Genomic DNA, 16,068 nt, shown 5'->3' with positions numbered 1-16,068 from the left:
CCCCTTCTAACTGGTGACCACTAGTTCTCTGTATCTGTGGATCTATTTCCTTTTTATCATATTCACTAGTCTGTTTTATTTTTTAGATTTCATACATAAATTATACAGTATTTGTCTTTCCCTGTCTGACTTATTTCATTTGGCATGACACCCTCCAAGCCATATTGCATTCTTTTTTAAGGCTGAGTAGTATTCCATTGTGCATGCATACGTATGTGTGGTATACATATATATACCATAAACACACACACACATATCACATATTCTTTATCCATTCATCTGTTGATGGAAGCTTATGTGGCTTCCATATCTTAGCAGTTGTCAATAATCCTGTTACGGACGTTGGATTGTATGTATCTTTTCAAATTAATGTTTTGGGGGGTGGGATATATACCCAGGATTGGAATTGATGGGTCATAAGTAGTAATTGTTTTTAAGATGATTTCCTTTTACAGAGTTTTACCACAAATTAAATTGGGGCCCAGTTAATAATAATTAATTATTATATATGATAATTATTATTACATTTTACAAAAATGCTCTATCATGAAGAGGTTGCCAAAATTACTCAAGAGAGACCATTATTTTAATTACATTGTATTTAGGTTGATCCAAATGAAATTTTGAACATTGAACCATTTTTTTCCTACATAAAAACCAATTTCTTATGGTTTAATCTGTTAATTATGAGGAAATTGAGTCAGTCTGAAATTTAGCAAATGACAGAAGCCTTTTACATTAGACAATAAAACAAGTAGGGGTTATTGCGTAATCTAGTCACGATAGTTAAGTATTCATTTAGTTTTTAGATATTGAATAACTCCCAGGTAACTTGATTTTGTAAAGATATATAGAGTTCAGTAGGACTGAAAGTAGAAGATTATATATTATTATAAAAGTACCAAGAAGAAGCCGGACTCCGACGCTTTTTTTTTTTTTTGTCGTGTTCAATAATTTATTGATTATACAAAGTGATTCCTCCCAGGACGCGCAGCAGCAGCGTCGGCCCTGGGCCGACGCCCCCGCCAACGCGCCGGGGACAGGGACGCGGGCGCGGCCAGGGTCCCTGCACGCCGAGCCGGAGCCGGGCCGCTTTATAACTTACTCTGTAAAAATGTATATACACACGCCGTCCGGCGCGGGCGGCTGGCGTGGGTCGCCGGCCCGCATCCCGTACCCTGGTTGTGCGGCCTCGCCGCCGCGTCCTCACAAGGCGTCCCCCGCGCCGCCGCCGCCGCCGCCGCCGCCGCCGCCCGGGCCGACCAGCGCCGCCGCCGCCGCCGCCGCCGCCGCCCGGGCCGACCAGCGCCGCCGCCGCCGCCGCCGCCCGGGCCGACCAGCGCCGCCGCCGCTGCCGCCCGGGCCGACCAGCGCCGCCGCCGCCGCCGCCGCCGCCCGGGCCGACCAGCGCCGCCGCCGCCGCCGCCGCCCGGGCCGACCAGCGCCGAGTTCGAGGGTTTGTGCTTCTTGAGCAGCCGCGTGATCTTCTCGTCGTCCGAGTTGGGGCCCAGGGGCCGGTTGTACTCGTCGTCGTCCTCCGCGTCGGAGCCGCCCGCCTTCAGCTTCTCGGCGTCGGAGTCTGCTGCTTCTTGGTACTTTTATAATAATATATAATCTTCTCCTTTCAGTCCTACTTTGTCTCTTTTATATAGACAGAGGATCATGGGGAATTGTATTACATTTTCAGATTATATTGCTAGTCAGTCAGTACTTTCTCTCTCTTACACACACACACACGTAAATATGTGGTTGCAGTAGGAAAGATCAGAACTCTGACCTTGACTTGGCTGAAACAAACGTTAGGAAGATTTTTAAGCAATAGAGTGAGAAGGAGAACAACACAGGTCATTTGTGTTTGCTAATTTGCTTTACCCAAAGGAAAAGTCAAATTTCTTTTTGTGACAAGGAGTAATTTTACATCTTGGAGCAAAGCATTAGTGAAGTTAGGTTTCTCACCCATTAACAGGCCACTTAAGGTACTTAACCAAGTGAGAAGAAAATGTACTTTTACACAGTTATCTGCACATAAATGTTTATCACAGTCTTACTCATGATTATTCAAAACTGAAAACAACCAAGATGCCTTTCAATAGGTGAAGGGATAAACTATATACATCCATACTGGCATATTATTCAGTAATAGAAAAGAATGAGCTATCAAGTCACAATAAGACCTGGAAGAGCATTAAATGCATACTCTGGAGTGAAAGAAGTCAGTCTGAGAAGACTACAATAATGAATGTGTTTAACTGTATAGCATTATGGAGAAAGCAAAACTATAGAAACAGTAAAAAGATGAGTGGTTGCCAGGTGTTTTCTGGAAGGAGGGAATAGTAGGAGAGGAAAAATACTTTTCCCTCTCTCCTTCTAGGTTCTTGGCTGAGACACTCTCTGTAGTAAAAGAGTAATAGGCGAAAACAAACAGAAATTCAGTAACATGTATATACCTCCTGCATACGTGGGATTTACCCACGAAAACTGAAGAACTCTCCCAAATGTCCCAAGTCACCACATTGAATACCATCTCAAGCAAAAGACAAACGAAGATGTTAGGGGTGAGGGGAAGCCAGTTACAAGAGGTTACTAGGAAAATCACAAGAAACAAAGTTAAGGGTATTATGCAAATTTAAGTTGTTGGTTTCTCTGCTGATAAGAGTTTCTAGAGATATATAGTCACCCTTCTCTTCCTGGTACAGAAAATGAGAAAGTCTTATAAATGGAGATTTCCCTTACAATGTAAATATCTCTTACAAAAGGGAAATTCTACTCAGTTTTCAGAGCTCCTTTGTCTGCTGTTTCTTAAAAATAACCAGTTCAAAATACTCAGTATGCCAAAAGTGCCGTTTTTTGGAGTGGTATATTTTGCTCCCCTTTGGAAAGGATGAGCAGGTGAAGCACAGGGAAGTTTTAAGATGTGAAACTATTCTGTGTGAAGCTGTTAACTGTAGATACATGGCAGTTTGCCCAAACTCATAGAACTATAAACACAAAGAGTGAAACTTTAATGTAAATTATGTATAATATTTAATAATGTATTTTAATGTAATTAAATGTAAATTATGGATTATACTTAATAATAATGTATCAATATTGATTGTTTATTTCTAACAACTATATAACACTAATGCAAGATGTTAATAATAGGGGAAACTGGATGTGGGGGTTGGATATGTGGAATTTTGTGCAATTGACCGTCTGGTCAATTATGTAGGTCTGAAAATGTACTAAAATATAAAATTTATTAATTATAAAATAATGGAAATACAAGAGGATTTGCTAAATAATTTATTTGAATGAAACCACTTCTGTCTTAAGAGAGAGTTGTAATTTACCTTGAGATTTCATGACATTTGCTTTTGAAAATACTTTGATAATTGTTTTTGACTATAAAATATAAGGCTCGTAGGGCACAGCTTTCAAGGGAGCAGTGTAACAAATAGATGGCTAAAATGTTCTGTTACAAAAAGAACAGAATTTGGAATATAACAGAAAATAAAATGGGTGATTCTGAGAGATAAGCACCCAAGTGAATCTCTAAAATGACAGGTGAGGACTAAGAGGGCCTGCAGGGAAGGATTGGGGCGAGAGACTTACAATGTCCCAGTAGATAAACGAATCATAAAAGCAGAGATGGTTAAATTATTTGCTACCTGATGTGTAAAGAAACATATTCCATTCCCTCAATTTTTCAGCCAAATCCAAAAACAAAAATACAGCCAACACCTGAGCTATACCAGAAATTATTTATCTTTATTAGTCTGTAGTTTATTTTATTCTGTTATAACAAATCAGTGCTAATCCATTCAAGACACCAACACTGAAGAGAATCTGTTTTGCTCTGTGATTGCTTTATGGATGTTGGAATATATGTTATGACAAAGTTTTCAGTATTGTAAGTTTAATGTTTTGTAAGTAACAGCTTTTTTCTTACATATGGTGACTTACATTTGTAAAAGCTACACACAGCTAAGTTTTGAGACAATATACAAGTTATTGTAGTCCACAATACTAACAATATTTCTGTTTTTTATTTTGGAGGAAAATCTAAATCTACTTTTATTAAATGACAAGTGCAAAACTCTGAGAATGTAATGAAATATTGTTGTTATTCCAGAGTTAACTGACGTGAAGATAAATATAGGTGGTTTGTTTTCAGGCAAACTAGTGTTTTGCTTCACATGCCAGGTTCAAGAGTTACACATGGTTAAATGAAACCAGTGAGCACCATGTGGGAAATTAACATTAAGAACATTATTTATTCACCCAAAACCTCAAGGTCATTTTTCTCCCCCCCAAACTGAATTTTTTCATTCTCATCTGTCATTTATACTCTATTTTCTTCTTATTTTAGACCCCCCCCCCCGTTTTAAAAAAATGGAACCAAATAAGAAATGAAACTGCAGGCTTTTGGAGTTTAAAAATAACAGCAGTTTCATTTATTTTTGTGTGGAGTGTTCATTTCAGAGTAAAACATCCTAAAATATTTTCAGGTTCTGTAATTAGGTGACAGCTGGCTTGTGAAGTATCCAATGCCAATTAGCAGAAAAACTTTCATAAGAGAACAATTGTAATTAATCTTATAATTTTCATAAGGAAAAAGTGAGGAACTTTTCTGTTCACTTCAACTACAAGTTGATATTTTTAGGATACAAGGAAACTTCTTTCTCTGATTATGCTTGAATTTTTTAATGCCCATCATGTATGTATATACACGTGTCTGTATTAAAAACTCAAGCTTAATCTGGGAAAGAAGCTTCCTTGTACCCTCTCTGTGTGTGCATTCATGTGATGTGTTTATAAACCCCTTTTAGTTTAGAAATATACGCTCTGTGGCTAAGAGGTTCATTACCATGATGCGGTCTCTGTAGTATCTATCACGTAGATATGTAAAATGTAAATGATTTGCTCACTCTTTTCTCAAGATATTTAAAATTGTGAGGGTACATAAGTGACCATGGGGAAGAGAAACAAAGGTTAGTGTGTCTCTATCATAGGAATAGGGAGAGCAGTGATACAAAATGTGACTGGGGAGATTGTCAGAACTTTCCAGGTTGTCTAAAGGTTAGGGATTTTTTGTTTTCTGAATATAACTGAAAAACCTACTAGAAGATTTTTGAAATTTCTAATGCTTGGACTTTGAAGGAGTTGTGAATTTTCTATGTATTGATACTTTGATAGGAAACTGGGCATGAGGCCACAGTGCTCAGAAGGGATGACTCAGAGAATATTATCTGGGGTCCTAGGAGTAATTACTGATGCCCAAGGAGTGGTATAAGAAGTAATGGTACTCCACAACTGAATTAGGCACAGGTTTTTATTTTTAACTCATCAGTAGAATTGTTAGAGATATCTATATATCAGTCATTTCAATTTTGAAGTAATTACTCTGTGTCTCAGAGTTCTAATTGCTATGAAGCGGTCTCTTTGCACTCTTCCCTTTGTCTATTTTTAGTTTATATAATTTCCTCATTTTCCCCCTGAATAGTAGAAATTTACAACTGAGGGACTTTATACTAAAATTAGGATAGAAAAACAGAGCTTGTAAAACAGAAGGATATTGACTCAGATGTCATAGAACTTATAACAGTGGGTCCATAACAAGTGTTTCAACATTGGTAAATTAGATAACTTGATTTGAGGGGAAGAAATAAGCAATTGCAGGTTTGTTGGCAGGTATTAGTCTCTAAAGAGTACCATCTACCATGCAAATTCTTACAGATCATATTTAAGATATAGGTATAGGAATATTCTTATAGAATGTTCAAGCTGTAGATGGTTTATATTTATTACTTTACATTTCTTAAGGTCAAGAGAGTACATTTTCTTTTAAGTTTGGAATATTGGGTTTAACTGTTTAAAACCAGTGGGTTTAAAAACACAGGTAATATATGATATGCTTCCAGTTATCTTCTTAAAATCGATTAAGTGCTGACTGACCGAAGGAGTGGGTCAGAGGCAGGAAAGGATCTAGTAATGATGTGGTAGGCAGCCTCAGAAATGGCCCCTGATGATTTCCACTTCCTGATATTTACCGCTTTGTGTGAATCTCCTCTTCTGGACTGTGGACTAGACCTGATTATTGATACAACAAATACAGCACAACAAAAATATGTCACATTAGAGATTGGGTTATAAAATCTGTGTCTTTTTTCTTACCCTCTCTCACGATCTTTCTTGCTTTGAAGGGAAGCCGTGCTATGGGCTGCTCTCCTGGGAGGCCCATGAGGCAAGGAACAGATGACTCTTGCCAAGAGCCAGCAAGAACCCGAGGCCTTCAAAAATACTCTTAGAAGTGGATCTTCCCCCAAGTCAAATCTTGACATGACCGCAGCCCTTAATTGCAGCCCAGAGACAGAGGACTCAGTTCAGCTACTCCTGAATTTCCAACCCACAGACACGGTAAGATATTTTGCTGCTTTAAGTTGCTACATTTTGTTTATACAGCAACATATAACTGTTACAATAGGGAAAAGCCCAGTTGATTTGAAAATATAGTTTGAATGATTATCTAAGAATAAGTATCATTAAAGAATGATGTCACCTGCACTAGTTTTTTAAAAAGGGTAGCTGTATCTGTATTAAGAGACATGGTTGTTTCCTTGGCTTCCTCTTCGTATCATTCAGAATAGAAATGTAGAGATTTGTATAGTTGTGTATTTTTTCACTCGATTATGCCACTTGCACTGCAGGTTAGTGCAGAGTGGGTATTGGACACATGTTCATCATAGGAAGAAACCCAGATTATTACTGAAGCACCCATCAGTCTCAAACATTGCTGATCAGCATGCCAGAAAGAAAATGCCATTCTGGAGAGTCTTCTACTAGGAATTAAATATTTTGGCCCAGAAGTGGCATGTATCTGATAACAACATACTGATCAGAAGTAGCACTGGTAACTGTACTTAGCCAGAAAGGAGACAGGGTTTATAATCTTACCATACACCAGGGATGGATTACAACTGGAAGTACTTAGCACCAGTGTAATTGGCTACTACACTGTTAAAAGCTTCTTGATACTCTCCCACTGTAAGACTGATTGCTTGATTGATTTTAAAGATACATCAGAAGAAATCTTCTAGGCCTATCTTGGAGTATTATAAAAATTCATTGAAATTAATTGAAAAGCTAAGCATGGCACATTGAGTTGAAATATTTTTTCACAGAATTTCTGGTGGTATTTCATACCAGAGTTGAGTAATTGATCTTTAAGGAATATAGCCTACTATACCTTCCAGCACATACCTCCGTTTGTTGTTGTTGTTGGTTGGTTGGTTTTTATTTGTTTGTTTTTTTGTTGTTGTTCTCTTCTTTCTCTTAAGTAACTCCCAAGGTTGTGTGTGTTGGGCTTTGGACATGGGGAACACAGTGGGTATCTGCAAGCTAAGCCATCTTTTTTTGCTTTTTATTCCATTTTATCTGTGCAGGTTTCCCCAGTACTCATTTCTTGTTTGTTTTTGTTGTATTTATTGATGATTCTCTGAAATTACCATACTGTATTAATCTGGATATGTAACAAGGCACCTATCTATTTTGTTCTTAATTAATTCAACAATGTGTGGTGCCTTTCTATTTTAGCAGCATTTTTCTAGTGACAGAATATAAAAATAAAAAACTTTCAACATTTCCTGCCATCACAGTACACATCTTTATGAAGGAGATAGACAGTAAACTAACGAAAAGTAAAATATACAGTATGTTAGCTGGTTAAGAGTCCTGTGAAGAAAAAAAATAAACAATGAAGAGTGGAGCCAGTTATAAAGGCTTTGCTAATATACTGATATTTAATCAGAAAAGTACAAAAGATGAGGCAATGAATGAGTCATGGATATAAGAAGAAAGAGCATTCAAGGATGAGAGGACAGCAAATGCAGAGACCCTGTGGTAACAGCATCCTTATTATATTGATATTGTAAAGAAGTTTGGATAGGGAAGAGTATGCCAGGAAGAGAATGGTAGTAATTAATCTATGACAGATAGTGTCCTGCTTAAGTAGGGCATTATATCTCACTGTATTTATCTTTATTTTACCATTACACAAAAACTCCTTAGAGGATATTGGGCAGTTTGATAGACATGTTTTAAAAATATCAACGTGACTGTGAGGCAACAAGTATATATCAGACAGCACAGGGTAATATAGCCATTATTTTGTAATAACTTTAAAGGAAATATAATTTATAAACATATTGAATAACTATGCTGTGTGCCTGCAACTGACACATATTGTAAATCAACTATAATTCAATTGAAATAAATATCAATATGATGGTAATATTGAGAATAGGTAGTGGGGATATGATGGTAGCTTGAACACATGGATGGAAGCAATAGAAGTAGCATGATGTTATGTTACAGATTTATTTCAAAAGCAGACTTATTTTGAAAGGTTGGCTGTAGAGTGTGAGAAATAGGAAGAGTCAAGAGACTTCAACATTGTTTGCCCCACAGCAAAGAACTTAAACTGCAGAGGAAGAGACTGGAAGAGTAAGTTTGGATAAAAAGAGTGAGAATTTAGATTTTTGTATGTTAGGTAGAAGAGGCCAATTAAATACACAAGTGGAGAACTGAAAGCATAGATATATTTATATAAAACAAAGTGAAGAGGTACAGCTGGAGACCTTCTTTGGGGAAGTTGTGTGTAAATTATTTTTAAAGCCATTAAGACTATATATCATTACTGAAGAGTGAATTGGGTGAAGTCAAGGAGACAAGAGGTCTGAAACTTAAAACCCCAGGGAATTCCAACATTTGAAGATCAAGAGATATGAAGGAACTAGCAGAATGCACTGAGGGGCATGATTAATCAAATACAAATAAAATCAGAGTGGAATCTCCCCTAGACAGATTTTTAAAAAATCAGGTAGTCAATTGTGTTAGTTGCTGCTGACCAGGTAAGATGAAGACTGAGAATAGACAACTAAATTTTACAATGTTGAGACCATCGGTAACTTAGACAAGAATGGTTAAGTTGTGAATTAAGAGTCTGCTTCAAATGGCTGATGCAGGAGTGGGAAGAGAGGAGTTGGAAGGGGAGCAGAAAAAGTGATGTAGTAGCTAAATGAATATTGGATCCAGAGAAAAGAATTGAGGTGAAAAAAATTACACATACTTAGAGGGGCTGGAGAGATTCGTCAGTAAATGGAAAAAGCTAGTGTTTATTGCAAAAGTGAACATACTCTGTGAAGCAGTAACGGGAGAGAAGGGAGAAAATATTGTCGAAGTTGCAATGGAGAACAAGGGCGGTACTGTGAACATAGAGTTGCAAGATTCACAGCTGAAAGTGGAAAAATGTGTGAAATTTGAACACAGATAAGAAGGTGTGAAACATTCCTGTGAATTTGTAGGCTGGGAAAATATAGAATGGTGACTGGGCAGCACTTAGAACAAGTTGAAGTGTTTATCAGTTTTCAGTGAGGGTAGTTGGCATGTTGTGGCATACATTTTTGTTTCGTGTAGGGTTTTGGTTTTATTACCTCAGTTCAGGTACTTATCCAAAGCAATAAACGTACAGGTGAAGAATAGGAAGAGGGTGGAGATTAAGTGGTTCTGAGGTTTTGCCAGGTAGATGTGTTGGAAGTAGACAGTGACATAGGAGGTGAGGATACAGTGAGGGGAATAATGTAACAGCGGACTGTGGGATTTCACTTGGATGGGAGGGAATTGAGGATATGGATCAGTTAAGCAATAATGAAAGATTGATATAGTAAATGTACTCTTAGTCCCAGAGGGTCAAATGATTTTGCAGACAGGATACTAGCAGGAGTAAGCGGTGAAGTTAAGTAGTGCTGGTTGAAGAGTGGGATGCTTGCAGTGAAGATGTAATTATGGGTATAGACATCTCTACTGTAGTCTTCTAGTAAATGGTTGAAGCAGAATAGAGGGCAAGATCTATGGAGCAGGCAAGGTCAAGGTATTGAAATGGCATTTCCAAATGTGACAGCCAAAACAAAGAGGAGCTATATAATTTCTGTCTCTAATTTTTTTTAACATTTTTTATTGGTTTATAATTATTTTACAATGTTGTGTCAAAATTCCAGTGTAGAGCACAATTTTTCAGTTATACATGTACATATATATATTCCTTGTCACATTTTTTTCTCTGTGAGCTACCATAAGATCTTGTGTGTATTTCCCTGTGCTATACAGTATAATCTTGTTTATCTATACAATTTTGAAATCCCGTCTATCCCTTCCCACCCTCTGCCCCCTTGGCAACCACAAGTTTGTATTCTATGTCTATGAGTCTGTTTCTCTTTTGTATTTATGCTTTGGTTTTTTGTTTTTTTGTTTTTTTGTTTTTTTCAGCTTCCACATATGAGCGATCTCATATGGTATTTTTCTTTCTCTTTCTGGCTTACTTCACTTAGGATGACATTCTCCAGGGGCATCCATGTTGCTGCAAATGGTGTTATGTTGTCAGTTTTTATGGCTGAGTAGTATTCCATTGTATAAATATACCACCTCTTCTTTATCCAGTCATCCGTTGATGGACATTTAGGTTGTTTTCACATCTTGGCTATTGTAAATGTGCTGCTATGAATATTGGGGTGCAGGTGTCATCCTGAAGTAGGGTTCCTTCTGGATATGTGCCCAGGAGTGGGATTCCTGGGCCATACGGTAAGTCTATTCCTAGTCTTTTGAGGGATCTCCATACTGTTTTCCACAGTGGCTGCATCAAACTGCATTCCCACCAGCAGTGTAGGAAGGTTCCTCTTTCTCCACAGCCTCTCCAGCATTTGTCATTTGTGGATTTTTGAATGATGGCCATTCTGACTGGTGTGAGGTGATACCTCATTGTAGTTTTGATTTGCATTTCTCTGATAATTAGTGATATTGAGCATTTTTTCATGTGCTTTTTGATCATTTGTATGTCTTCCTTGGAGAATTGCTTGTTTAGGTCTTCTGCCCATTTTTGGATTGGGTTGTTTGTTTTTTTCTTACTGAGTCGTATGAGCTGCTTATATATTCTGGAGATCAAGCCTTTGTTGGTTTCATTTGCAAAAATTTTCTCCCATTCCGTAGGTTGTCTTTTTGTTTTTCTTATGGTTTCCAATGCTGTGCAGAAGCTTGTAAGTTATATTAGGTCCCCATTTGTTTATTCTTGCTTTTATTTCTATGCAAGAAATAAAATGGATCAAAGACTTAAACATAAGACAAGATACAGTAAACGTCCTAGAAGAAAATATAGACAAAACATTATCTAACATACATCTCAAAAATGTTCTCCTAGAACAGTCTACTCTGTCCCTAATTTTAAGATTTTGTTTAAAGGTATTGTATGGCATAATGACTGTTTGAGCAGGTTTTAAACTCAATGAATGGCGTGGGTTTGAGAGACATGGATGAGCCACTTAATCTCTCTATATCTAACTTTTCTCATGTATAAAATTGAATTAAACATAATACTAAACTGTAAAGGATGAGGGTGTGAAGTGAAAAAGCTAATACTTTTGCTTAGCTATTCTGAAGCTTTCAGTAAATGTTAATTATTATTTGTAGCATTGTTATGATTTCCCTGAATGAGTTTGGTTCATATAGCAGACATTCTGAAAGGAAAAGATTTCTACACAATGTAACAAAGCCTACTGGTACTACTTTAAGTTGTGAAATTCAGAGCCTTTCTAATGACCTTCAATATGCACGGAAACATAAAAACTTCAGACAGATTTCAATATTATTCTCTTTGGCAAAATTTGAACAAATTAATACTCTAGATTTGTTGCTTTCTCCCATATGCCATAGGCAATCATGGAACAAACTAAACAGCAAAAATGGGGAAAGTGGTTTAGGAGTAAAGAATTTTAACTATAAAATAAGAAAAAAAAAAGAGTCTGCAATGGGAATGGGACAGAAAATAAACTTAGTGTCCAGTTTGTAAGGATTTCTTCCATGATTTAGTGGTAAGAAATGACTAGCTGGAAGCACAGCAAGGTGAGTTCTGCATATTTTCTATTCTACTTTGCATAATAATATATAAAAATTCTACAGTTGCTAAGTGTGTTATGCATTCTCTAGCATGACCTTAATTTTTCAAAACATAAATTGTCTTTAGAAAGACCAAAGTCTCTTCAGTTACGCTGAATAATTAGCACTAGTTTAAAGTGTTTTTGCATCCTAAATTGTGTATTATCTAATAAGGGCTTCCAATTCCAGAAATCCATTGAAACAGTCTCATTTGGTTAAATAAGTATTTATATTTTTATACAGTAAATTTGAATATATGTTACTTTGATATATAAATTATCAACATGTAAGAAATTTCTGTCTATAATATTTGCCTAGGGATCCTGAACTTAAGCTCAAGATTGACACCAAAGCCACATGAGTTTTATTATTGCTCTTTTTATTAATTGGAAAGTCTCAGTTGCTCCTAAAAATATATTTCATCTTCCCAAAGTGGGAAAATTGTAATAATGAGAGTTTCTCCCATAGAGAATCCCATACCTCTAGCATATTTTATAATAAACCTTGAGACCATAAAAAGGAAGGATCTGATTAATTTTAATTATGATGAGCAGCAAAAAGATATGGATGATTCCTAAGGCAATGAGTGTTCTAATCAAACTAAAATAATCATATTAAGTCTAATACCTAGGAAACCAGAAAGCATTCAACACAGTTTGAGGAGTACCAAGGTAACTTTTGACAGTACCTCCACATATGGTTTAATAAAAGATACAAGTAAATCAAGTTATAAAACTCTTCTAATGGAAAAGCATAATCTGAATTAAGATACTTTAATTTATTGGCAAAAGTGAATATTAAAAATGTCCATTTCTTTAAGCACCAAAAGAAAGTGAAATGCATGAACATCTCAACAAGTGTTGTATCTTTTAACACCCAGGGTAGCTGGTGTTATAAATCAATATGTGTATTAGTCATTTGAAAACGTCTTTAGTTCCTGTGAATAGATAGATATTGTTCTCACTCCTGGAAGACTAAAACTAGTCTCTTTACCTATGTAGTATTTTTACTTACTAAGAATAAAATCCTAAGTGTAACTCAACACAGGCTTGGCTAGAATGAACAGATGAAAGATATTTTCATCACAATATCATCAATATCATAATAATCAGTAATCAAAGAATCACCTACTCTTCTCCCATATTACAATTTTTTCCTTTTTGTTTCAGTTTTATTGAGGTATAATTGGCATACAGTTCTATATAAGTTTCAGGTATACAGCATAATGATTTGATTATGTACAGCATGAAATGATTACCATAGTAGGTTTAGTGAACATCCAACATCTCATATAGACACAAAATTAAATATAAGAAATAAATTCCTTCTGATGAGAATTCTTAAGATTTACTCTCCTAAAAACTTCATGTATAACATAAAGCACCGTTAATTATATTTATCGACTTATACATGATATCCCTAGAACTTCCTTATCTTAGAGCTGGGTGTTTGTGTCTTTCTCCTATCTTCATCTATTGCCCTTCTCTCCACCCTTGCCTCTGGGAACCACAAATCTGATCTCTTTTTCTATGACTTTGTCTTTGAAATGTAAATGACTTACAACACTGTGTTAGTTCCCAATGCGCAACATAGTTTTTGCTGTGTCTATGTATGTCAGAACGATCATTACAGTAAGTCTAATTAACATTTGTCACTATAGACAGATGTTGCATAATTAATGACTGTATTCCCTACACTGTACATTTCATACCGATGATTCATTTAATTTGTAACTGAAAGTTTGTACTTCTTATTCTCACTTACCTATTTCTTTTCTCCCCACAACTCCCTCCCCTCTGGCAACCATCTGTTTGTTTTCTGCTTCTGTTTTCCTATATTTGTTCATTTGTTTTGTTTTTTAGATTCTGCATATAAGTAGAATATAATCATATGGTATTTGTCTTTCTCTGACTTACTTGACTTAAGATAATACACTCTAGGTTCGTCCATGTTATGGCAGTGGCTTCCTGTACTTGGATATCTGTTTCCTTCCCCAGGTTAGGGAAGTTAACAGCTATTATCTCTTCAAATAGTTCTCTGTTCTGTCTTTCTTTCTACTCCTTTTGGGACCCATATAATATGGATGTTACTACATTTGATGTTGTCCAAGAGGTATCAAGCTATCCTCATTTTTTAAAATACTTTTCTTTTCTTTTTTCTGTTCAGCTTGGGTAATTTCCACTCTGTGTTCCAAATCACTGATCTGTTCCTCTGAATCTTTTATTTCAGTTACTGTATTCTTCAGCTCTGCTTGGTTCTTCTTTATGTTTTCTGTTGTTGTTGACATTCTCACTGGGCTCATCCATTCATCCCTCGAGTTTGCTGAGCCTCTTGGTGATCATTGCCTTGAACTCTTCATGAGGTGTATTGCCTATCTCCACTTCATCTAGTTGTTTTTCTGAGATTTGTCTTTTTAATTTTTATTATTTAGAACATACTCCCTTATCTCTTCATTTTGCCCAATTTTCTGTGATTATTTCTGTGTGTTAAGTAGGCCGGTCACATTTCCCAGTATCAGAGAAGTGACCTTATGTAGGAGATGTCCAGTGGGGCCCAGTAGCACACTCCCCTCTGGTCATCAGAGCCGTATTTCTAGGAGTGCCGCCTGTATAGGCTGAATGTACTTTTCTGTTGGGACCAGGCTGACCACTTTGGGCTGGTAGGTGGGGCTGGCTCCAGGTCCTATTGGCTGTAAGGCTGTGCCTTATGTGGTGGCTGTGGGAGGATGTGAGTTGAGGGTTTTCCTGCTCTGCTGTCTTGGCCACCTTCCTGCAAAAGCCAAGTGTTTTTTTTGTCTTGTTTTGTTTTGTTTTTTTACTATATAAATAATCACTGTGAAAAATTTTGAAACAGAAATAACTCACAGAAGTAAACCAAGTAATATGATTAGAAATCAGACAAAAAATACAGTATTTTCCATTTTTTCTTTTCATATGAACACCACTTAAGGCAGAAAATAATAGCCTTCAGTAACAGTCAACACTGGCTAAAATTCAGTAAGATGAAGAGCCAAACAATGGTAGTGAAAGTGTAAATTGTTTAAATTTTCTTTTCAACCATTTTTGAAAATTTTTAATTTTTTCCCATTGATGAGGTAGTAATAACTTTTCATATTCCACTTCTCAAAATCTAGTTTGAGGAAATAATCATAGATGAGTATTTTGAAAATGGTCATGATCCATTCTTTTTGTTGGGAAAATAGAAGCACTTTAAATATCCATATTTTTATGTAACAACACTGTCAAATAATTTATTATACATCCATTTAATGATGTACTTTTTCTATCATTGAAAACCATTTATGATCATTCTCTTTTACCTTTTCCCTAGCTAGCTGCATGTCTAATTTTTTCAGTTTCTTCTTGTCTCCATTAAATGTCATGTTAATAGAAAGACATTTCTTGACCACTGTTGGTATTAAAAAAAGTAACCCTTTCCACAGTTATCTTTCTCCACTGACCTTCTCCCTCTTTATTCCCTTCATAAAGAGGATGGAACTTAACATTGCATCTCAAGTTATTTTACTTTCTCTTGTTTATTTCCTATCTTCTCTAATAAAATGTGCACTGCTTGAAAGTATACACTTGGTTTTATTCAAAACTGTCACTCCGTGCCAGTAATTATGACTAATACCTGGTAGTTCAATAAATATGTATTTTGTGTGTGTATGGATGTAATAGAGTTCCTTATTAATGGACATCCTTCAGCTTACTTTGTGCTTAAAAAAAATCTGGTGAACCTCTAAATATGTTTTAAAATATGAGAAATACACAATTTGGAAGGTTATTTTAAGTGATGAATAATCAAGAGAAATGACACAATTACATGTCATTCTTTGCACGCATGTTCATATTTTCAAAGAAGCAAACAAAAAATTGCAATTTACAATTTAATATTCATTTCCCTAATTCACTATATACATAATTTAGTTTTAAATTATAGCTACAAATTTACTTTAAAATCCCAAATATGTTTTTATCAACTAAAATTGAGGAAAATATGCTAAATGGCCTTATTGCAGTCTAGACTATGAACATGGTGTCATATACTATGTCTAGGGAATACTGAAAAACATAATATGACATTACTTTTTTAACTCCTGGG

At 36.1% G+C, this 16,068-nt stretch overlaps 1 protein-coding gene across 1 annotated transcript in view; it reads left to right on the top strand.

The window, feature by feature from the left end:
* Positions 1-16,068, top strand: part of LOC116277792 (adhesion G protein-coupled receptor B1-like) — a 219,441-nt gene that overhangs the window by 91,426 nt on the left and 111,947 nt on the right. Inside the window, exon 18 of the mRNA XM_072948444.1 lies at positions 6,186-6,399. The gene's annotated coding sequence lies outside the window, so the exon portion shown is untranslated. The remainder of the gene's footprint in view (positions 1-6,185; positions 6,400-16,068) is intronic.

The sequence above is a fragment of the Vicugna pacos genome, chromosome 23 (assembly GCF_048564905.1).
Source record: "Vicugna pacos chromosome 23, VicPac4, whole genome shotgun sequence".
Classification (NCBI taxonomy): Eukaryota; Metazoa; Chordata; class Mammalia; order Artiodactyla; family Camelidae; genus Vicugna; species Vicugna pacos.
Note: the sequence above shows the minus strand (reverse complement) of the source record. Positions and strands in the feature narration are given on the sequence as shown.